General features: G+C 39.0%; 1 protein-coding gene across 4 annotated transcripts in view; it reads right to left on the bottom strand.

Moving 5' to 3' along the window:
* The window catches only part of CHID1 (chitinase domain containing 1), a 1907544-nt gene that overhangs the window by 12213 nt on the left and 1871143 nt on the right, over window positions 1–24188 (bottom strand). The gene's annotated exons all lie outside the window — the stretch shown is intronic.

Genomic DNA, 24188 nt, shown 5'->3' with positions numbered 1-24188 from the left:
AGTAGAATTTTACCCACCTCTAGCAGATTCTTACTATAATACAACTTGGCAGTATGCCAAATTCTAGAGGAACACAAGCCTATTGGTGATGCCTATTAATGCAGAATTGTATCTGATACTGAAATATTTATTAAACATTTTCCATAACGGCAAGTAATGGAACAGCTGTATGTTAAATTTTGGAGTGCTAGTTCAAAATTCCTGTTAACACCTTTTTTCAATATGAATAATTCAAATCCCAGAAAATATCACATTTCGGAACAATAAATAGTGGTCTTAGGTCTTATTTTGTAAGATGTGCTACAATGAGAAAAGGAAAACTATGTAATATTATTATGAACTAAATATAAAATATTTGCAGTAAAAGATTATGAAGTTACAATAACAAATATACATGTTAAAAGCCAAAGCATGGGTTATATCTTCACCGTGTTGATAACCACAAATACTATTTTCAGCTTCTTCTGCACAGACTGTTCAAGTAAGTTAGGCCCCTTCTGATGAAAGTACCTTCTCTGAAAAGAAGTTGCATAAACTGTGCAGAAATAAAAGCTGTACTGATTTATTTTGGAATCCATTCACTCCAACACACCCACACACATACCCAAACTCACACTGCATCTATGATGTCATCTCAATGACCTTTTAGCTTTGCACAACTGACAGTAGTGTGTAATCAACAACACAGGGTGCCATCAACTATATGCAAAAATGCATACCCACTTAAAGATAGCCATATTCTGGAAACATCTTGTTGTTGTTGTTCTTTTGGCTTTTCTCGGTTAGGGGTCGCCACAGCGGAAATCCGGTCCGCTAATGATTGGCAGTAGATTTTTATGGTGCCGAGTTGCCAGCTTGACGCCCAACCTTCAACAAAGGCATGCCCATTCTACGCATGTCTTTTGAACGCCACTCGACCGCGGGAAGGACATGCAGACTCCACACAGAAGGTGCTCCAGCTGAGAATCGAACGGGAGAACCTCTTGCTGTGAGGCAACAACACTACCACTGCACCACCGTGGCTTATATTCTGGAAACATCTAATATCTATAATTCAATTAGTTACTCTCAGGTGCATTCCAGTTCTATGGTGGTTGTGCTTTTTGCAGCTACACTTCCTTGGAAGCCATATCAATGGTCTTTTAATAGTAATTGAGTATTTATGATGTTCCATTCCTAGACATACACCTTGCCTCTCGACTTCCCAAACACAGCTGCTTTCTGAAATGTGTATACCTCAGATTCACGACTAAGATCAAAGTGAAATGAATAACTGCCATAATAATTTATTTTGATGTATTACTTTCAGACAACTGTTGAGCTCCTACATCATAATCCAAACAGATGATCATTTAACAGTACCTCCCCAACTCCCATTCAAACATAGCCATTTATTATATATCCGTTCAAATAAAATACTAGCCACAGCAAAATATTTCACCTTGTTGCTCTCAGTTTCACTGACAAGCCACATTTAACAGCGATCAAATGCATTTAACTCACTGCTTCCTACCAGAGTATAGTCATCAAGAATACATAATTCAGATGTAGCCTGTAAGAGTATACTCATCTTTACAGGACACTTCCCTGTACTCCTGAAAGGACTATACTCATCACTTTTTTCAAAGTCTAATTTCTTAAATCCTAGTAAAGTTACATACACAAAACTAAGGCAGCAAGGTGGCATCTACAAGCTAAGCATGTGAGTGAAATGGTCAGCATGTGATGAACAAACCTGGAGTTATTAAGGAGTGTTCGCAAAAAGATATGAACGATATGGCCTATTTTTATGTTTTCATTAATAATGCAAAACAGAGTGATTTACTGTCTTCTGGTGGTGGTATATTCAAGCAGTGGGTGTTAGTAAAACTGACATTAAAACATAGTGGGTAATGTGAAGACATTCTGAGACATAAATGCTCTTTTCGTAAAGCAGTTATGACTATTGCTATTTTCATAACTGCATTAGTTTCATAAAAGCCATGTGAACAAATGCAAAGCATTAAAACACCAATTGCTGCCACTGATGCTTGCCATCCAATGCAGTTTTATAGATTAATATTGTTTTGAAATATTGCACATGTGCAAGTACAGTATTGTAAAGTCTTACCATAACAGTAGACATCCTTCTCTTCACTGTTGCAGTATTCTTTAGGAATCTCCTGCCAAGGATAGCCCAAACGTCTGGCCAGTATACCAAAGCCTTTAGAGTTTATAGGCATTTTACATCACACACATGCTCCCCACACAAGGTGTGGGGCATAAAGGTGAAGTACTGACGTACAAACCTCAGAAATGAAAAGCCTCAGGAGAAACAGAGTCACTAGGGACCAGGAGGAAAAGAAAATAATCTCTGGCCAGGAAGGTAAGAAGAATAGTGCAGAGCAGAAGGGTGAGATAGGAGGGTGTGAATGAATACTGCAACAGTGAAGAGAAGGACATCTACTGTTATGTTAAGATTTTACACAACTGTACTATATCCTTCCATATCACTGTTGCAGTATTTGCTACCTAAGAGTAAAAAAGCTCAAGAGAAAAACTTGGGAGAAGGCTAGCACTGAATAGCCCTCCAGAAATCCATGCAGGATAGCTCTGCCAAAGCCAACTCTTGTTCTAGAAACATCTAACTTGTAATTTCTAGTGAGGAAATGGACAGAAGTCCAAGTATCAGCCTTAAGGATGGAATTGGCATCCAGTCCTTTGAAAAAGGCACCAGAAGAAGCAACATCTTTAGCAGGATATGCCTTTACAGAAGGGGAAAGACATTTACCATGAAACGAATAGCAAACAAAAATGGCGTTAGAAATCCAGAAATAGATGGTTTGTTTAGAAACTGCCAAACTCAAAGAGCTAAAATAAAAAGAAACAAAAAGTTGCTCAGATTTGTGAATATCCTTTGTCTTATCCAAATAATATCTGAGCTGCCTATGCAAATCCATGTTGAGAAGAACCTTCTCACTAGCAGACTGTGGAGAAGGAAAAAAGGATGGTAAATTAATAGACTGATTAACAGACAACTCATTGTCCACGTTGCAAATAAGAGAAGGATTAGTATGATGAGACACCCTGTCTCTGTGGAAAACTAAAAGGGGTGGAATAGCCATAACATCCTGAAGCTCAGATACTCTCTTAGCTGAAGTAATGGGCAACAGAAGAACAGTCTTCCAAGTACAATGTTGGAAGGAAGCAGAAGCAGCAGGCTCAAAGGAAGCCTCAGTCAATTTTCTAAGAACAAAGCTGAAGTCTCAGGAAGGTGGAATAGGCTTCCTTGGAGACCTGATATGAAGGACGCCTTTAAGAAGTTGTTTGACCTCAAACCTACAGGCCAAAGGAGAAGTCGAGGGCAAACAAAGCAGAAATTGCTGAAAGGTGAGCTTTAACTGAAGAATATGTCAACCCAGCATGCAGCAAATGACACAAATAAGACAGAACTAGAAGAATCAAGACTGAAAAAGGATCCTGGTTACAAGGAAAAGATAGGAAATCCACCTTCCAAGCCAGAGACCCTGGGACTGTGGAACAGAAGACAGGAAGCTGGCTGTTCAGAGGGGAGGCAAAACGATCTACCTGAGGAATACCCCACCAGTAGACAATGTCCAGAAACACATCTCTGTGAAGCATCTATTTGTGAGCCTGTGTGCTGGACCTGTTCAGAGAGTCTGCTACTACATATAGTCACTTGATACTGGACAGATAGATCCCAGACCTGAAGAGCGAGCCTGCAAAGAAGGTAGGACAGTGTCCTCCCTCAACAACCACATCACTGTGGTATTGTCTGTGAAAAATCTGAGGGGGCAGGGTAGAAAGACGGAATGAAAGGTCCAAAGAGCTAAAAGAAGATCTCTCATATCCTTGATGTTGATTTGGTCTAACCTTTGATGAAGAGGCCAGAGACCCCAGACCTTAAGAGAGCTGAAGGAAGCTTCCCACCCTCGTCTGAGACATCCAAAAAGAGCTCTTGTGATGAGACTGTAATTTGGAAAGGAAACCCTGGGTTGAGAGAAAGCTGACAAATCCATCACTGCAGCACAGGCTTGAGACGGGGAAGGAAGGGAACAAGGAAATCCAGGGGATAACAGTGTTGAAGCCACACTGACTTGAGGTACCACCAAAGTTTTCTCATATGGAGCCTGGCCAGAGGCAGCATAGGAATGGTGGAAGCCATAAACCAAAGAAACTTGAGAAAACTCCTGTCTGTGAATGAAGCCAGAGGAAGAAGAAGAAATTGGAAAAAAACAATGAGAGGGAGCCTTTGGGAAGGCAGGAATGTCAGCAATGGAATGGTCTGGATCGTGCAACCAATAAAAAGATGATCATTAAAAGGAAATAAGACTGATTTTTGAAAGTTTGTGGTGAACCCCAGACTTTGCAAAAGGGAAACAGTAAACTGGAGGTTATGTACAGAACCACAGTGGATGAAGCCTGAATGAGCAGGTCTTCTAAATAAGGAAAGATCTGAACCCCCTCTCATCCTGCAAAAAGCAATAACCGGAGCTAGTCAATTGGTGAATACCCTTGGAGCAGCAAAAAGGCCAGAGGGCAAAGCAGAGAACTGAAAATGCAAGGAAAGAACAGAGAACTGTAAAAACTTCCTGAAAAAGGGATGGGTGGGGATAGGACGGAGACATCCTTGAGATACAGAGATACCAGAAATACCTGGGTAAGAAGAAGGAACACGATTTGGAGGGACAACATCCAAAAGGAGGCGACCTTTAGAAAGATGTTGAGCTGGGAAAGATCCAGAATTGGCCTCCAGGTGCCTTCCTTCCTAGGGACCAGAAAACAGCCTGGAATAAAATCCATTCCCTTTCCAGCAGGGGCACAAATTGAATAGTGCCCTGGGCCAGAACAGTCTGAAGCACATCTGGAAAGAAAGAAAGCTGTTCTGAAGGAGGTTGTGGGATACTCAGAAAGGGAGGAAGAGATTTCCACACCATGAAATACTCCTGCCAAATGATAAACAGAACCCAAGAGTCTTGTGTGACCCTTAACCAATTTGGAAGGGACAAGGAAAGATGAAGGGAGAAGGGAAGCTGGGTGATGGAAAAGGGGAGCAAACTGTCAGATGGTACCTGGTTTGTCCTGAAAAGGAGGCTTCTGAGAAACAGGGGTCTAAGTAGACTTAGATGGAGGTACACAACTAGACCCCTTTTTACTTTTGGGTGGAGGGCAAGACTATCTGTGGACAAAAGCAGATTTGGAAGGATAATTCCTCTGTAACTTACAGATAAGAGAAACAAAAGATGTTTCAACTCTTTTTTTAATTTCTCCAAGTCTTTTGGGTTTTTAATACCATGACAGAAATGGATTCCCATTCCTAAGTCAAAATACGATTAAAATTCATGAAATTACTATTGTTTCAATCTTTGATGTTAGCCAGAAGTTCTATTCGCAGCACCTGCAATGTGTCCAGCAATGACTCCTTCTGCAATTCATATGGAGTTACTTGTATATGTAACATTTTTAAATGTGACTGCAGATTCTATTTTATAAGACCAGTTGCTCCTACTACTATTGGAACTGTCTGGGTATCTTTCTTCCACACTGCTCTCACTTCTGCCTGCAAATCCTGATATTTTATGACTTTGTGTGTCTCTTTACGCAAGACACTGTAGTCACTGGGTGTAGAGATTTCAATGATCAATGCTACCTTTGTCTTCTTTTCATGGACCACTATATCTGATTTTCTTGCATCTGTCTCTTGAACTCTTGGTAATGGGTGATCCCATCTGATGTAGACTTCATCATTTTCTATGATGCTTTGTGGCTCATGATTCTAGTGTTTTTCAACCACTTCAATCCCATAATGTTTTCACAATCCCCAATGCACCAGTCTTGCCACATTATTATGCCTTTCAGTATACAGTCCTTCTGCCATTAGTATGTCAGAACCAGCAACCAGGCATGCAACTGTTTCCAATTCTGTTTCACAAAACTTACTGTCTGTTTCTCCTACATGTTCAATGGACTTTGCAAACTAACATGTACGTAAGCCCACTATCATGGGCCACCTATATTAATCTTTCATCTTTTGGTTTGAATTTGCCTCACTTTAACCATTTCTGCATTCGATCCTGATCAACATGAGGTCCTTCCAGACATTTTCTGCACTTACAATTGTATTTATGCATTTTCCACATTTCTTGCCTTCTCATCTGATCCTTCACCTTATATTCTTTCTTTTTTTTTGGCACATATAGTTGCTGACTGATTTTTATCTACTTCTGGTTTGATTTCCATTTCTGCTTGATGTGATATGTTTCTGCTAGACTAAGCAGGGAAGTCATCTTAGATGTATTCTCTTTTTGTGTGCAATCTCACTTTTGCAGATCTATAAATGTAATCAATTTCAAGGAAGCCCATACCTCATTCAGAACAGGGAATATGTAATCTTGGTATGCACTGATTTTTTTAAAATCATTTGATGAGCATGAAGCAGCCTTCTTGTTTCCTATCTAATCTATCCAACATCTTTTGGGGCTAGTCAGTCACTCCAAAACTGTAAGTTAGGACAAGAAGAGCAAATTGGTTTATAACTTGAATTTTGTTCCTAATGTCAATGCTGTTTTCAGAATTAATGTAAGCCTTCTAAAATATTATTCACTAAGTTTTGTTAGCATTTGTTCATGTTTTATTGTTGATCTTCATCAATTCCCAAATATTTATACAGTCCCTCATGTTCTTTTATATCACATTCTTGTCCGAAACTGATGTTTTCTTGGTGCTGCAGTTTTCCTGCTTTAAATGTGCTTTTGCACATTTATCAAGATCATAATGACATTCTTACATCATCTGAAAAAGTTTTGACAACTTGCATTTGTGCTTTCAGTTCTTCATCTGATAAGCTATACAGTTTTAAAATCATTGACAAAGAGAATATGAGAAGTCTTTATGCTTTGTTATTTTCTAGGAGCCAAATTCAACTCCTGTAAGGCCTTTCCTTTGTTTGGAGAGACTTAAAATGTTCAGCATCAGCAGAACCAAAAAAATTTTTTATTATCAAGAGGAGCACCCAATAATTTAGCTTTAATGGCATCAAGCAAAGTCTGAAGATGAAGCCAAGAGTAACATCTCAGAACAGAACCAAATGCAGCAGCCCTAGAAGCAGTATCAGCTGCATCATAAACATTTAATGGAATGGAAAGCCACTTGAAGGTAGAACCCAACAAAAAGGGCAGAAACCTTTCCTTCAGAATCAGAAAGGTCAGTAGACTTCCTGAGAAACTTCAGAAAGAAAAGTTAAAACATACCTAGTCATATGAATCTGGTAACTTATAGCCCTAAAAGCCAGGTTGACAGTAGTATAAACCTTTTTGTCCAGATGCTTCATGGCCCTATCTTTGCCTAAAGGAAGCAGCTTAGTAGAAGGTAATAGCTTAGAGGGTTTGTCAGAAGAGGCAGATGCCACAAAAGGATCAGCAGAAGGACATTTATACAGAAATTTACAATCATCGGGCACCTTGTACAATCAGTCAGGTTTCATGGGTGCTAGAGGTTGAGAATCATGGGCAACAGAGGTTGCTGAAAAGATATCTAGGATGGCAACTAATAATGGAGGCACAACAAGAGGGTTTGGCAAACTCCATCTGTAGGACTTCATAATACGTTTTCTGAATATCAGGAACCTGAGGACAATGCAACTTGAATAATTCCATCATGGTGTCCTAAAGGAGAGCTCTTCTAAAGGAGAATCTGGACCAACAGAATCCACTTCCTCAGACCCACAATCCAAATAAGAAGGGATCTGAGAAGAGTACGCCAAAGAATTTTCTCCAGAAACCAGATTCTCATCAAAAGATTCTTACTCCCTAGGCCACTTAGGAGAAATAGAGGACCAGGGAGCACCTGCCGCAGTGACTCCTTGAGGAACTTTTAAAGCCATTAAAGCACTGAACAGCTCCTAAATAAAATCATGCCATTCACACTGGGGGATCTTTAACAGCAGGGGAAATATGCTTGCTTTGCTTTTTCTTTTGTGGGATGTCCACACGAAAAACCTTAGGAGGGTCGGACCCCAGTTGATGCTCTACCAGTGTAGTAGTAATCTCCTCCTGAACTAGAATCTGTGGAATCCCTCTCAGTCCCTCAGATATAATCAGCTGAGGTTCCCCCTCAACATCTGGAGCAGAAGTCTGAAAAGCTTCTGAGGATGTGTGAGAAGTCAGCTTCATGCAAGCATGCAACAAGGTCAAGGCAGAGGAATCTGAAGCAGCAACTGGATGATCCTCTGGGCTTTCACCTGCCTTGAGAGAGACATCCAGAGAGGGTGGACAGCAGCCGAATAAGACCTCCACCATTCCACCTTGTGCCAGCAACTTTAGATGTTGGTCTTCTAGGTAAATAGACAAGGAGGAGATATGACTAATTAGTGTCTCAGGGATAAATGCTTGACAAACAGAACACTTTGTATGGTCGTGAGATGCACCCAAACAAAAGATACCCTGTTCCTGATGATCACTATGGGGAATTTGCCACCCATGCTGACATTTTCCCTTTCTAGATGACATGTAAACCCACAACAACAAAAATAAAAGATAAGTCAATACAGAACCCCAACAGGGCACTTATCTGAAAATGTCTCGGTAACCAGCATAGAAGAAGAGCATTCAGACCGACATTCAATGATGGCACTGGACTGGCAGCAAAGATATTTTGAGGTGTGTATGTCTGTACATCACCTTTATGCCCTATGCCTTGCACGGGGAGCATACAATTGACATGTGACTCCTATAAACTCTAAATGCTTTGGTATACTGTCTTGACGTTGGGCTATTCTTGGCAGAAGATCCCTTATGTAAGGAATACTGCAACAGGGACATGAAAGGATGTATTATTATATACATAATTTTCATAGATCTATCTATATTTAAAAAAGAGCAGTATGATATCCCTTGTTATCATATATCATTGGAAAGCTTGTGAACAGTTGAACAATTCTGTCACTGATATCTTAGATCTTACACGCATACTTACAGAAATAGAACTCTTTGTTTGAATATAACACTAGCATTTTTTGACACACAAAATACAATTTTTCTTTCATAAATCTGCAATATAAAATCGGTATCCACACACATACTGTTAATAAAAACTGCAATGTATATCCCATTGTGTACCAAACAGCTATTATATTTTAAGTTTTTTTTTTATCTCACATCATATATTAGAAATATATTGAAGTGTTTTTAGTAAAACATTTTGGAGAAAAGGTCTCAGGAAGCAAGTGGTTTCCTGGCTTAGAAGATGTCAGGAGGCAAAGGAATTAACTAGCCTCCTGCTGTTCAGGATTAAACAATCCCTTACATTCAAATAGTATGCCTACATAACCTCCACAGCTATGAACTTTCTGGCATTGTACACATTTGATGTTTGGGTGTGAAAAATGTGAAAGCAATAATGACCACACTAAAGTATTTCAACTTGCTTCGTTCACATACATGCATTATCCTTCATGAGGCATTATACTTCAAAATATTTAACAAAAATAAACATTTCTTTGCTTTCAGACATTGACTGCCTCCCTACATCCTACCCAAAAATTAATCATGTTCTGTGTACCCCTCACATATTACACTGTGATCAAAGCAAAAGGAATAAATGTCACAGTAATGTATATCAGCTTGTTGCTTAGATACAGCTGTACTGCACTCCTTAAGAAGCCATACTGATATTCATTTAGCAGTGATCATATAACTGCTATTTGGTTTTACAGCGTCTGACTCCACATATATAAATATACCTGGCATCTTGCCAGAAGCAGCACTTGCATTCCTGTTACTTAAACCTCTCACAATTAGTATTTAATTATATACAGATGACTATTCACAGATTTATCTGGCTTCCTGACAGTATTTGTAAAGATACTGCAATAGAATGCTATCCTGTAAACAGGAATATCTGCTCTTCACAGCAGTATCTATTCAGATAATCTGAGATGTGCACTGACATCAGTTGTTTTGAGGAGTTATTTTTCTAACCCTGGCATACTTAAGTCTTCCATAAATGTTCATATTTGTGCATTTTCGTGATTTCCCTTCTTCTCCTCTGCTTTATACCAATTTGCATAACATTTTGGAAATATTTCTAATACCTCTGCAGGATCTTAGCCGGGCTCACTAAGTTTGTCAACAACCCTTTCTAGTATCTGTTGCCTAAATCATTGTACCAAAAGCCTTTCTGCTCTGCAGCTATCATAAAAAAAAAAAAAAAACAGTTACTTAACACGAGTCTTTCTAAACTCTTGCATATTATCCAGGTACTCCCTTATTTTCTCTTTGGCACTCTGCAATTCCACCATTTCTTGTTCTATAAGATTCCCCATATTATGTAATACTTTAACCTTTGTCAGCCTCTCTAAATAATTATTGTTACTTCTTAACCATATCTCTTTTTCTTTATTTCTACCCTATTTTTAAACTCCATTTTCATTTTATCAATTACTAGCTAAAACCCCTGGAGTACATTCTATCTTTCCTAATAACACCTGAATAATTTCAACTACCCATTCCTTAAATTCCTTGCTTTTTAACAGGTAGGTGAGGAAGTGCCAGTGCTTTAACGTTACTTTATTACCCTGTATTTCTATTTTAGTAATTATTGGTACATTTTCTGAAATATTTATTGGAGGTGTGCCAAAGTTCTTAATTAAATGTACATGCTCGTGGGAAATATAATTTCTGATGTCTAGTCCTCTTATTGTACCTTGGGGAATAATATGTAAATTCTCTCTAAGTTCCTTCTACTCAGTTCATGACTTTTACCAAATACTTTCACCCCTCCCCCTATACATCCTCATTGGTGCAAATCAAATTTCAGTCCGCACCAATAACTAATATTTCCTGCTGAAAGCTGATTATTTCTTTTAAATTGTTTAAGTTCCAAGTGGAATATGAATATATGCCAACGTAATCTTCAACTCTTGCCAGTAGCCCCTTACTAACACAAATCTGCCATTATCTTTTTTTCCCTCTTCTATCACTACTGGAGGTCATCTAGCAATTGATGCAAGTACTCCTCTTTACTTTTTTTCCTGATATTCTGCTGAATATCCATCTGAAATCCTTTCTTTATTAAATTCTTAAAGTCACATGCTCTGTTTCCAAATGTGTCTTCTGTAGCACTGCTATTTGCACTCTACGTTTCTTAATATAATTGAGTATTCTTTTCTTTTTATCTATACCTGTGAGGTCAATCACATTCTATGATAATATGGAAAAATGCCTCCATTATAAGAAGTTATTATTCCTGCTTTATTATATATGACAACTGTTTAAAATGTCTATTTCCAACTTTTGAGATATATCCACCTACTAATGTTTGGCAGATTAATCGTTTATACAGTTTTTTTTCTTATCATCAACATAGGAACCTATGCTATATTTTAAGACTTTTTGTTTTCATAAAAACCCTCACACAAAAAACAAGCATACCCCAGAGTAGCCCACAACCTGTTAACTTGATACAAACATACAAAACTATGTACAAATGTACTATGTTCAAATAACGAAGTTTATCCCTCCTATTAGGAACAATTGTGACAGACAACTCAGCTTTCATCTTTTTTTTCTTTTTTGCCTTTTCCTGAAACCTTTGCCCACAGCCATGAGCATCTAATTTCTGGCACATTCACTATCATTTTATCCCTCAGTTTGGATGGAGCATCCTGCTCACTTTTGGTCCTCTCCATAACTCAGCATAGTTTATTCCCCTGCCATTCCCCAATAAAATTGCCTTTTTGTTTGACTTTTAGAACTTCCCTGACTTTAAACCACACAATGGTGAGGTCACTTCTGACTCACACTCAAGAACCAAGACCTTTGTCACCTACAACTCCCTTTTTATCAGAAGACACAGCTCTCCAAATACGCTTTAGACAGACTTGGATTTCTGTGACTATAACTGTCTTCCTAATTTAACAAACTTTGTTCTGTCTCCCAGTCTCTTATTATACTACACTTATTTATCGGGGGGGGGGGCAATATACTGAATCAGTCCATCAAAATTCTATTAATTTTTTTTCTTGTCTGATGAGCCTTCTCTTGATATCATTTGTCTTCTTCATGGAGTGCTTTTATTCCTTCTCTCTGAAAGAACTGAACAATCATTTCAGATCTTGGTTCATCTGCAAAAAACTTAAGTCAAACTCTGTAAGCACATCACTAAAATTTTAACTTGGCACCCTGAGCCTAAAGTGCTGGTAACTGCAGAAGGATTTTCATTTAAACATTTCAGAGACTCAATAAGTGATTCATACGTGTGAAAAACTTGCAGGCATTTCCTGGATTGATGAATTACCACTGAAAGTCCACAACTAACCAAAGCAGTGATAGCTCTGATATAGAAGTTGCTGAAAGAAAATGCCTTTGCAGTGGAAATTACTCGATCACAATGCTTTCATGAAAGTATAAAGTGCTCACTTGTGATGAGTTAGAACACTATAATTAAAAGTTACTAGTATCACTTTGATTTGGTGCCTCAGCCTTTGACATGTGCAATAATTCAATACATAGGCTCATAGGTAGGTACTAGGCTATTGGCCCTATGGCCTATATAAGCCTAGCCAAACGGTACCCTGGCTTTTGCCACCCAAGAAAATTATTTTCCTGTGCCCCTGTCAAGCAGAGCCACAGAAGTGATCCCCGGAGTGAATTTCCTATCTCCCATCCAATCATCAAGATTTTTCTTGAAGAGTGCTAATGAGGAGGTTTGTTTGATATAGATAGGTAATTTGTTCCAGGGTATGGGAAGTCTCTGAGACAGGAATCTATCCCTCCAGCATGTTCTTTTTATTGTGGTGACAAGGTTTAGGTCCCTAGAGCATGTAGCTCGGAGGGATTGGGATTTCTTTATGTGGAGCATGTCCAACAGCTCTGGGTTTGACATAGCTTTGTATGTTAGGCAGAGATCGCCTCTGAGTACGCAATATGCGACAGAGTAAAGCTGGAGTTTTTTGAGATGGTCTGCGTAGGGCATCTGCTTGAGGCCGGTAATCCTCTTTGTGAGGTATTTCTGTGGCCTTTCCAGTTGTTGCAGATGTCTTGTGAGGTACATACCAAAAGGGGTGTTGTACTCTATAATGGTTCTAATGAGTGATGAGTAGAGGTGAACAATGACCTCTTTTTTCCTGGAAAAGAAACCTTTTGTGATGAGGTGTGCCATGTTGAAGGATTTCCTGACTACTGTGGCAATGTGATTATCAAAGGAGAGACTACTGTCTACCTGTGTCCCAAAGTCTCATCACACTTTCAGTGTTAAGTAGACTACCGCCTATGTGGTAGTTCATGGGTACAGAGATTTTACCAAAAGGAATGACAATGCACTTTTTGGCATTGAACTTGAGGCCATGGCTTTGACACCAGGCATCTGTTTCAGTGAGGCCCTTTTGTAGGATATGCACATCGTTAGGAGATTTGATTATGGCTCCTAGTTTACAGTCATCTGTGAACTTTGTTAGCCAAAGACCTTCTGTGTTACCCTGTACTTCAGAGAAGTAGATACCAAACAGGAGAGGACCTAGGACTGAACCCTGTGGTACTTCACTTGTCACTGGTCTGAAGTTGGATTTAGAGTCTGCTACTTTCACAGTGTGGGTTCGGTCAGTGAGCCAGTTGGCAACGCATCTTGTGACATAGGGATTTATACCTAGTTTAGTGAGTTTGTCTATAATTCCAGAGTGGGGGATGGTGTTGAAAGCCTTGGAGAGATCTAGATAGGCTGTGTGTACCACCTTACCCTCATCTATAGCTTTGGTGACTGCTTCAAAGAAGTCTATCAGGTTTAGGTGACATGATCTGCCTTTTACAAACCCGAACTGGGTAGGGTCCAGAGTTTGGAGATTACCAATGTCACACTTTATAAGTTCCATGATGATACACTCCATAGCCTTGCAGACCAAGCTCATCAGGCTAATGGGGCACTAGTTCCTGGGGTACGTGGTGGCTCCCCCTTTGTGGAGTGGGATAACTGTTGCTGTGTGCCATTCAGTGGGCACAAAGCCTGCGGTGAGGCTATGATTGAACATGGTACTTAGGTGAGGTGCCAGTTCGTTCTGTAGTTCATTGAGCCTAAAGTGGTAAAAACAGCAACTAAATGCATCAAAACCACTTTCTTCTGCTATTTTATTAATTATTCCAAGAAGCACAGAAAAGCTGCATTGAAAGACTATATAAGTCACTCTAGCATTGATAAAAACAAAATACTACAGAGATATGTTTATGGTATTCAAACTAGAATAAACTGACAGAATGTGCAAAGAATGTGTCCCATCTGAAATGGAACACAAAATGCCTAGACAAGCATCATTACACCATTGTAGATTTTCCAGAGGATGTTAAAAAATATATGCCAGTTTTGCCAGATCATTTAAGAGTAATCCATTCACGATATATTCAAAGTGGGTAGAAGTTATTTTGTACACCTAAAATTATGTCTCAAGCTACCAGTAGCCATTTGAGAAGATTTTTCTCTGCATGTTCCCAAATGTACTGCCATTAACAATGATATGCACAGATCTTCACAACAGGTATAAAGAAAATGACAACTACTACACTGAAACTGAAGACATTTTTTTTTATTTTTTCCTTTTGCAATACAGAACAACTCCAAAGTGAAAAAAAGAAAGACAACTGCAGAATTACTCTTGAGTAGACAGCGAAACAGAATCAAATCCGAGATAAGAAAAAAATTATCCCCAAGACTTCATAACTAGTTTAAACAAATGCAACTGGATACTACACAAAGATCTCCCTTTAGACACTGCAGTTGAATACTTTAACTCAACCTTCCAAATATCTTAAACATTTTGCCCCCCACTCCAGAACAATAAGGATAAAATCCAATTATGCCCTCTGGCTAACTAAAGAAACAAGATCTCTGTTAAAAACTAGAGATAAGGCCTGGGAGAAATGATTCAAAAACAAAACATATCTAGCACTATGAAATAAAGCTAAAAACATATTAGACAGAACAAAATAAATTAGTACAGCAGTATCCAATCAAAAAAGTAAAGAAACTCACAAAAATCCTGGCCTGCCATAAAAATAAAACCTATAGCCGGGACAAATTAGTACCCCACCCCAACACTCACAACACTAAAGACAACATAGCCTCAAAATTTAATAGATACTTCACTGAATCCATACTAGCCCTCACAAACAATAATTATTCTTCCCCTACCCAGACTTAGATAGTACCCACACTAGATCCCAATATCTTCTTTTTCCAGCTTGTCCCAATAAACACCATAGTTAAATATTTCAAAGGCTTAAACCTATTACGGGTCTATATTATGTAGTCGAATGATAAAAAGAGCGAATACTCTTTTATCAAGCACTGAAAGGTGAAACCACTAAATATCCAAGACATGGAACAGTGATTTTTTTTCCCAAGAAAGCGAAACTACAGACCACCGAGATTGTTGCTGGAGATCCTGATACAGTGGGGCTAAGGGAATTTTCCCTTTTCCCCACTGTAGTGCGATCTCGGAGTTGCTATATATTAGTAGCGGGGGTGTGGGGGTACTGTACTGTAGTGTATTTTTTTTATTGTAGTTTTGCGAAAGTGCACTCCCAGAGAAATGCACTTTCGTGAAACCAGACTAGCGAAACTCAGTTTCACTGAAGTGTTATTTCAATGGGTCAAAGTAGGCCTATATATATATATATATATATATATATATATATATATATATATATATATATATATGGATCTACTTTCTCTCAACGAAAGTATGATCCACTGAATTTCACTTACCTGAACACAATCCACCGAAACACCAGATAAACGAAACAAATGACTGCTGAAATCCTTTCCCAGGGAAAGGAACCACTTGACCACCATGGTGAACTGTGCCCTTTGCCCATGTAGTGCAATCTTGGAGTTGGTATATTTAAGTAGGGGGATGTGGTGGATGAAGCCTCCCACTTTGGTGGGATAGGTTGCTTTCTGGATTGTTTAGTTTGCATAGTGGTCAAGCTATTTTCAAACTAAAAAATAACAATTTCATGTCTTTGGATAACATGCCAGGCTGCCTTGTTGTTACTACAATGTACGTTTTTGCTGAATCCCTCCTTAAGATTTTTATCTTAGCCAATACACAGTGTAAATGTCCGGGCTCTGCAGAACAATGGTTATAGCGCCTCTAAATTAAATCCCATTAGCCTCACTGTTATTATGTATACGATCATAAAACAGATCTAAGACAATCTTGCTAAGACTGAAATTTAAGGGTATGATTTTGTGAAGGGTAGGTCTTGCTTAACTTGGCTATTTTTTTTTTCTTTTCAGGTGCAACTGATGTCATGTGAGGTCATTCTGTCCATGACACATTTCCTGACCTTGTTAAGGCATTCAAGATGATTTTCCATGCAGAGGTTGTTGACAAGCTTGCTAGCATTAATATTACTCCTATATTACTTAATGGATTGTCACTATTGATGTCCCTCAGGGTTCTGTGCTGGGTGCCTTTCTCTTTGGCATCTACTTCTCTGTCTCTGACATGAAGTCAAATGTCCACGGTGTGTGGATGAAATTCCTCCTCAGATCTGAACTTTAGATACAGACAGTACCTGCTGTTATAACCATGTCTTTAGGTCTAATTAAAAGTATAATGTAGTTACATTGGGGAAACAAGCCTTTCCTAAGAATTATCACATAAATGGAACCCTGTTTACGGTAGATACAATCATTAGGGATCTAATCACATTCATGGACACCATCAAGTATTAGTTAGATTAAGAAATCTTTTTTTCATTGCCTACTTAATTATTACAGGTACATCTTCAAAATTCAAAGCAGCCTTAGCCCCCTATATTACTCCCTTATTAGGGACATTATGGAATATAACACTTTGATTGGTATGCATCTTAAACATATATTCCAGCTTAAAATACCTCAATGTATCTTAACAGAATCAAAGGACTATGATCCCTCAGCTATCTGCATAGACTAAAATGTCTTTCACTTTTTCCCATCTCACAAATACTCCGAAATGGAGATCTCTGTCCAACCATTTAGTCTATTAAAGACCATTTACTAGATCTTATTCACCTCAGAAACTGGTAATACTATGAACACTCACTCCAAAACTCTCAGCTTACTTTGGAACATAAACAGGACTTCCTGAAGGGATAGGGCCATTAGTCAAAGGATTTCGTACCTGTGGAACAAACTTCCCTGGCATGTTAAGTGGTGCATCACTTTACATCCTTTACGCTTTATCACTCGATAGGTTCATATAAATTTACCTCAGGAATTAGTAGTGTGTCCCTTAAAGCTAAACTTCCTGGTGATATTTCCTAGGGTGCAAATCTACGCGATATATACTACGATAAACCTCCTGCCTTGTACTAAAGTATGAAACTATGACCCTTCTTTCAGAGAAATGTTCTGTATTTCTGGCTAAAGCTTCATCTAACCTAAGTTTTTTACTGCTTTCCTGCACCTACTCATGTCTTTTTAACTATATACATCACAGGCAAAGTCTTTGCTGTTTATCAACCTTACATGCTTCTCCTATTCTCACCTATATCAGAGCCACACGCTCCAGAGACCTAAACCTTCTCATCACAATGAACAAAACATGCTGGAGGGATAGGTTCCTGACCCAGAGACTCCCCATACTCTGGAATAGACTGACCATACATGTCAAGCAGAGTACCTCCTAGGCCCTCTTCAAAAGGAACCTTGATGACTGGATCTGAGATATGAAATTTACCCCGGGGATCATGTCAGTTGCCCTGCTAGACAGGAGTCTAGGGAAGTAAATATTGTGGGAAGAAATAGCCAGTGAATTGTTATGGCTAGGCTTGTATAGGCCCTAGGGCCGATAGCCTAGTACCAACCTATGAACCTATATGCTTTGACTCACATTCTATTTTAGGATTACCAACTGTTTGGATTCATGTGGGACATTCCAGGTTTTAAAGACTGCATCTTATCATTCACAGTTAATTGTCATTGGGAAAGGAAATGCCCCAAGCTTGTCCTTCTCTAAGCCAACACACAGCCACAGTCATTTTTGCAGGCTTTTCCTATATCCTACTGACATCACCAGCCCAGACTTGCAGACAGCTGTTTCCTGTTAGAGCTAGGTATTACGAATTGGTCTTTAGTAGGTAGTGCCACAGCAGAAAGAACCTAATACAGTCAGCAGTTGTGGAAACAGCATCTGCATCTCTGTTTTGGAAGTTTTAACTTTACTGGCATTTGGCCACCAAACAATCTGAGGTTTATGTTCTTTGAGCTGTAGTTTGCATTTTACAGCAAGGTGATCACAGAAGACAAAGGCCTGGGATATGGAATCAGGATTTGGAAAGGAAAGAACAACAGGGCTCAGCAATAAAAGGACCTAGCCAACCAAGGATGTGGATATTCCAGCATATGCACAGAGCGACTCATCTAATAATCCAAGACAACTTCTGATTCTATCAGACTCCAGTTTCAGTGGTTGATCCTGCAAACACTGAGCTAGTTTGGTCACCCCCAAAACCCTTTAGTTCTTGTGAATTAGCTTTTCTGCTTAGCAGGTGCCTAGGCTGACACCGACAGATTTTGTTACAAGTGGCATATGTTAAACTCTAGTTTATGCTTCTCTATAATATTCCAATAAGTTGCTGAGAATTTCTCTTCAGCTTATTAAATTTTATAGTACCAAAATGCCTTAAAGATGTGTTGTGCCACTTGTAATAAAAATGTGTGTGTGTGTGTGTGTGTGTGTGTGTGTGTGTGTGTGTGTGTGTGTGTGTCTATGTGCTACTAGTAATAAAATCTATTTGTGTATCTAAGTGTCACCTGTAATAAAATATGTGTGTGTGTGTGTGTGTGTGTGTGTGTGTGTGTGTGTGTGTGTGTGTGTGTGTGTGTGTGTGTGTGTGAGATAGTAGAATGAACAAACAGGTGCAGTAAGGAAGGGGTACTGGTGTAGCTAAGCATAGGTATGTATGGCAGAACATAAAACTCAAGTGTTTTTGATTTTGCCTCAAAATTTAAATCATTTCACTTTACAAAAAAACAGTGAGTATTAATATCATTAAATAATTCCATACATTCCAGCTACATACTTACTTGGAAATCGTATACTGATATAAATGTTTATTACATCAAATTGTAAGTGAACTTTGTCAATACTTAGAAATGTCACTGACTTTTGGCATGTTTCCCTTATTATTTTTCATAGCATACTTGACTTTAGAGAAAATGAACTTGGAGATAGCAGGTGAACAGCTACATGGCATAGCATACATTTAATATTCCCAAGGATTTAGACAGAATCGCACTGCCAGTGGTAAGAGCTGCAACCAAAAGGGACTGTCTCTACAACATGAGAGAAATGTGATTCAAAAACATGCTAGTCAGAATGAGAAAAGGCCTAATTATTGGCTAATATGCATGTCTCTGAATTGCCTGTCACTACTGTGAATGCAAATCACTTTCGTTAACACTGGTGGCCCATGCAAATCACTTTCATTACCCATGCAAATCACTTTCATTACCATTGGTGGCCCATGCACTACTGGCACATAACCCTCCCTGTTGACACTCATAAATGCATACATTCAGAAACACACATAAACATACAGCTTACCTGTCCCTTAGTGTACAGAATTTCCCCAATGTATATTCTTACTTGTTGCCCCTGCCTTCACAAATAATAATCCTTTCAGTCAGTCAATAATGCCAGACATTAGAGTTTCATTCTTCTTTTCAGTGTTCATAAAGTGCATTATGATGTTATAGTCCTGTTGTTTTATTAACATTTTCAGTGAGACCAATTAATAGTTTAAAAATTCTTCTTGGTGTCATCTAGTGCTCCTCTTGGCTTTTTCCTGAAGCCTCCACTCACATGGACATAGTCACATACCTTTCAGCTGATCCTGACTTTATGGGATGCTCCTGCAGTTGCTTCGTATACATGCCCTTGTCCTTGTAACTCACTAACCACTGTAATCAGTGAATGATGTCAGACATTAGAATTTCGTACTTCCTATTACATAAAAAATACATTCTTACACTAACTCCTCAGTTACTGTAGAGGGTTAAGGCACCTGCTAGACAACTTGTTTTCTGTATCAGGGGTGCACGGTTTGAACCTACTCTCACCTTTATTTTTTTTCAAATACTTGGATAGTATGTTGCAGTATCCCTGATGTCTAGTGATGCACACAGAGGTAACAATCTAGTGCAAAGGATACATGATTCAATTCTCTGTAACTGCCTTCACAGCATAATACAGAGAATATCCCTTGTGTCTAGTGTCCCCAACCCACATCTTTCATGCTGAAAAACACTGTTCCACTGCTGTTTTAAATACCTATAATAAAGAGTATCCTTATTGTCCAGTGTTCAGTCCCACCAAACGTCTTTAATGTTGCAGAGCAGTGTTCTATTATTTTTGAGTGTCTTTATAGTACGATATAAAGAGTATCCCTAGTGACTAGAGATCCCCAGCCCCCACCCCCCCCCCATACTGCAGGATTTGCTCACTAGTCTAGTGAAGTCAGGAGGTGTAACAGGACCCCACATGAATGCAACCATTCTTGCATACACATAAAGCCCTGCACACCCAATCATACACACCTTCCCTACCTATCCCCTGACTAACCTCCCTCCCTACTAGAACTATCCAGGCAGACAAACACACACACACAACATACGACACACACAGACCAGGGGCCACTGAAACCTGCAGCCACACTCGCATACAGCTCCCCTCACCACCACCACTATCTGCCCTCTAAACTTGTGTGTATGTATGGTACTCACTTCTAATGCAGTCTTCACCCACTGGAAAAAATGGCTGATTGCAAGATTTCTGCAGTGTTCATTAAAATGTTCTGCAGTGGTGATTTAATTTACCCAGCAAAAATAAATTCTCTGAATCACTTTGCTGAGTAAATGTTTTACCCACAGGCGTTTCCAGAGAAAAAAAAATCACATGGCTAATTAACATAGGTCACTCTCCCAGAATGCCTCATTACCATATGGGGTATGCTGCAAAGACAGCACACTGCAGTGTTGCACCTTTTCATGGTACAGCACTTTAGTAGGTCTGTCTCCGAAATGAAAAAGGTTACAGCAAGGTGAACAAGTAGGCTTACATCTTGTGGTAACCTTTCAGAATGGGCCCAACAGATTGTGCAATAGGATTTCCAGAATTCTTTTAAACTGCCACATTTATCTTAGTTTAAAGTTAGGTATTTTGTAAAATGGATTTTTTGTTTTTAGACCACCTGGTTGGCCAATCTGAATATCCATTTGTTGCTTTCTCTTTGGGTCAAGATGTCACTTTGATATACATTTTTCTGTCTTAAGAAAAATGTCCAGCATGTGTAGAATATTTGTTCTAGTTTCTTGCCATGTCTGTGACGTTCATGTTCATTATTTGTGCGCTGGTTTTAATAGCTGCTGTTCATTTTATTTATTTATTATTATTTATTTGCAGTTTGTTGCCAGGATGGTCCACTGGGCCACTAGGAGCCCGTTTTCAATGGAGTCCTGGGGAGAAAAGCTCCAGTACATGAATCAAAACAATTAGAAGTTAATTACAAAGCAATTATAACAACAGATAATGTAGTAATACCCTAAAATGGGACAAATACAAAAAACATGCATACATGAAGAAGAAAATACTGTGATTAAACAATTTCATTTAGGTACAAAGTCTGTTGGTTGCAATAGGGGCTTATTATAGTGTTGTACAATTATATTTATATGCAAGTGTATGGATATAGTAGATGCTTATCGGAGTAAAGCAATAATAGTAGGATGTTTGGATGCTTATTTCAGTGTTATACAATTTTGTATATATACAGGTGTATGAGTACAATAGGTGCTTATTGCTGTTAAGTAATAATAGTAGGATGTTTGTAGGTCTGCTGGATGTAAGGGATTAGCTTGGGTTGGGAATTTCATGCAGGATGGGTACAGGAGCATTCCCATTTGGAAGTTAGATGGGAGTGAAGTAAGGTTTTGAAGACAGATAGGCTGCTAGTTGTGCAGATTAGCGGAGGAAGAGAATTCCACAGGTGGGCTATGGATAAGAACAGAAGATTTTTGCCTGGGGGACAGGTGGGTTTGTGTAGCTCAATGAGATTTTGGGAGTTTGATCTTGGGGATCTAATGGGCTGGTGTATCTTAAAGGTGGAGGTCAGGGAGGGGCAGAAAGAGGGGTTAAAGATGAGTTTATGGGCTTGAGTGAGTTGAATATAGGTGAGGTAGTTAGGTAGTTCTAGCCAGTTGAGGTTGTGAACGGCAGTGTAGTGATGTGTTAGGGATCTGTAGCCTGTTGCAAATTTTGAAATTTTATAGTAACAGGATGATAGTTTAGCTTTTAGGGAGGACTGTAGGTTGGTGAGGAGTGGGGCTCCATAAAGGAGGGATGGGATAAGGTATGTTGTAGCAAGTCTTTGTTTGGTGGGGACGGAGATGTACCAATTGTGGCGATAGAGCATGCCAAGTTTCTTGTGTGTTTTCTTGATATTTGCTTGTAAGTGAATGTTGAACTTGAGTTGGTCATCGATTAGGACACCTAACAGTTTTGTATTAGATACTATTTTAAGGGTGTTTTATTCTGACTGGTGATGATGAAGGTATTTTTGTCTAGGATGGTGGTTTTAGAAGGAGTAAATAACATTAGTTTAGTTTTTGTGGCATTGACATTTGACATTTTTAATGTTATAATCAGATAGCGCACATGGTCTGGGCAGGTCAGGGACTATTTGTTTATTTAAAGCTTCACACACAGCCACACTTTACCACTCCCATGGAGGTCTAGCTGTAAAGGGATGGCAGTCCTAATACACTCTCCCACACAACTTTTATCCCCTTTGCTCAAGAATGCTGAACAAAGGGAAAATAGTATGAGGTAAAGACCAACACCCAGGCACAACTTGTAAATATTCTTATTCAACTGGACAGTTAACAGAACAATAGGTATTGTATCCACATGTATTTTATGAAGAAGAAGAAGTGTGAAACTCTAAAGTCTGTCATTAGGATCAGTCATCTGATGGAAATTAATTTGTTCTGCACTGAAGTAGCACATTAAATGACTAATGACCATGTGAGAAAGGGGATATAAGAGTGAGTGACTACACAGCCAGTCAGTTGCACACAAAGGACACATTAATAATCACTGGCACTTAGATGCGATCCCTAATATAGCCACAGTTAGCCAGATGGGATAGCCTTGGACTATTCCAGTGAACCTGTGTGTGAGGGAGTGATATAGGGTGGTGGGGTTTACACCAAGAAGAATCAGGTATTGATAAGGGTCATGAGGAATTTAGCCACCACTGCATGTGCTCCTCTCATACTTCTTTAAGAGGGAGCATGTTGTGACCTCTGACAAGCTCTTTCTCTGCTGGACTTCAGAACTTTGGAAAGTATTTGCTCTGCAATAATATTAGTATGAGAACAGAACATATGTACATAATCCATTACGTCAGGGAAGGGGCAACTCAGACGTAAAGGTGGTGAAAGGAAGAGGAATATTTGATACTGACATCATGGAATATTAGTTCACAAACCAATGAAACAGTGGACTATACTGCTAGGAAGGCTGGTGTAACACAGATATGTGGGATTAAAAGTGGGTCCTTGATGAGTTTTCAAGGACTGTAACATTGATCCTTGTGACAGCAAGATTATAAGTGCAAATGGGTGAATATATACTAACTTCAAGACTATATCCTGAGGTACCCCCCCCCATCCTCAAACTGCCGAGATATTGCAGTTAGTCTAAATACATTTCAGGGCATGGAGAGCACAACTACTTATGTCAAGGTGTAAGGGAGGAGTGCAAACTCCCAAACAAAAACACTTGAAAAGTATAACAAAGAACTTTAGAAGTTTCTGCTGTTCTGCTTTAACAGTAATTTATTTCTTAAGGTAACGGGACTCAGACTTCTGCTACAAAGCTTATAAAAGTGCTTACATTAAAAAAACAGCAGCTGCACAAGGTTGGCTGCAATGGTTAAGCAGACTAAAGTGACTAAAGGTCAACCTTCATCAGGCTCTACTTAAGTCTACATGTGTTCATATATGTTCACATGGAACAAAGGAAAAAAGAGAGCACACCCTTTACTGTCTTAACTTGCATTGCATTACTTCTTGATGATTCTGAATCTAGAATAGCAAATAATGACGATCCATTAAAAGTACAGTCACTGGCAATCTCCATCAGAGAACAT

Source organism: Protopterus annectens, chromosome 9.part0 (genome assembly GCF_019279795.1).
Source record: "Protopterus annectens isolate FY-2018-M chromosome 9.part0, PAN1.0, whole genome shotgun sequence".
Classification (NCBI taxonomy): Eukaryota; Metazoa; Chordata; order Ceratodontiformes; family Protopteridae; genus Protopterus; species Protopterus annectens.
Note: the sequence above shows the minus strand (reverse complement) of the source record. Positions and strands in the feature narration are given on the sequence as shown.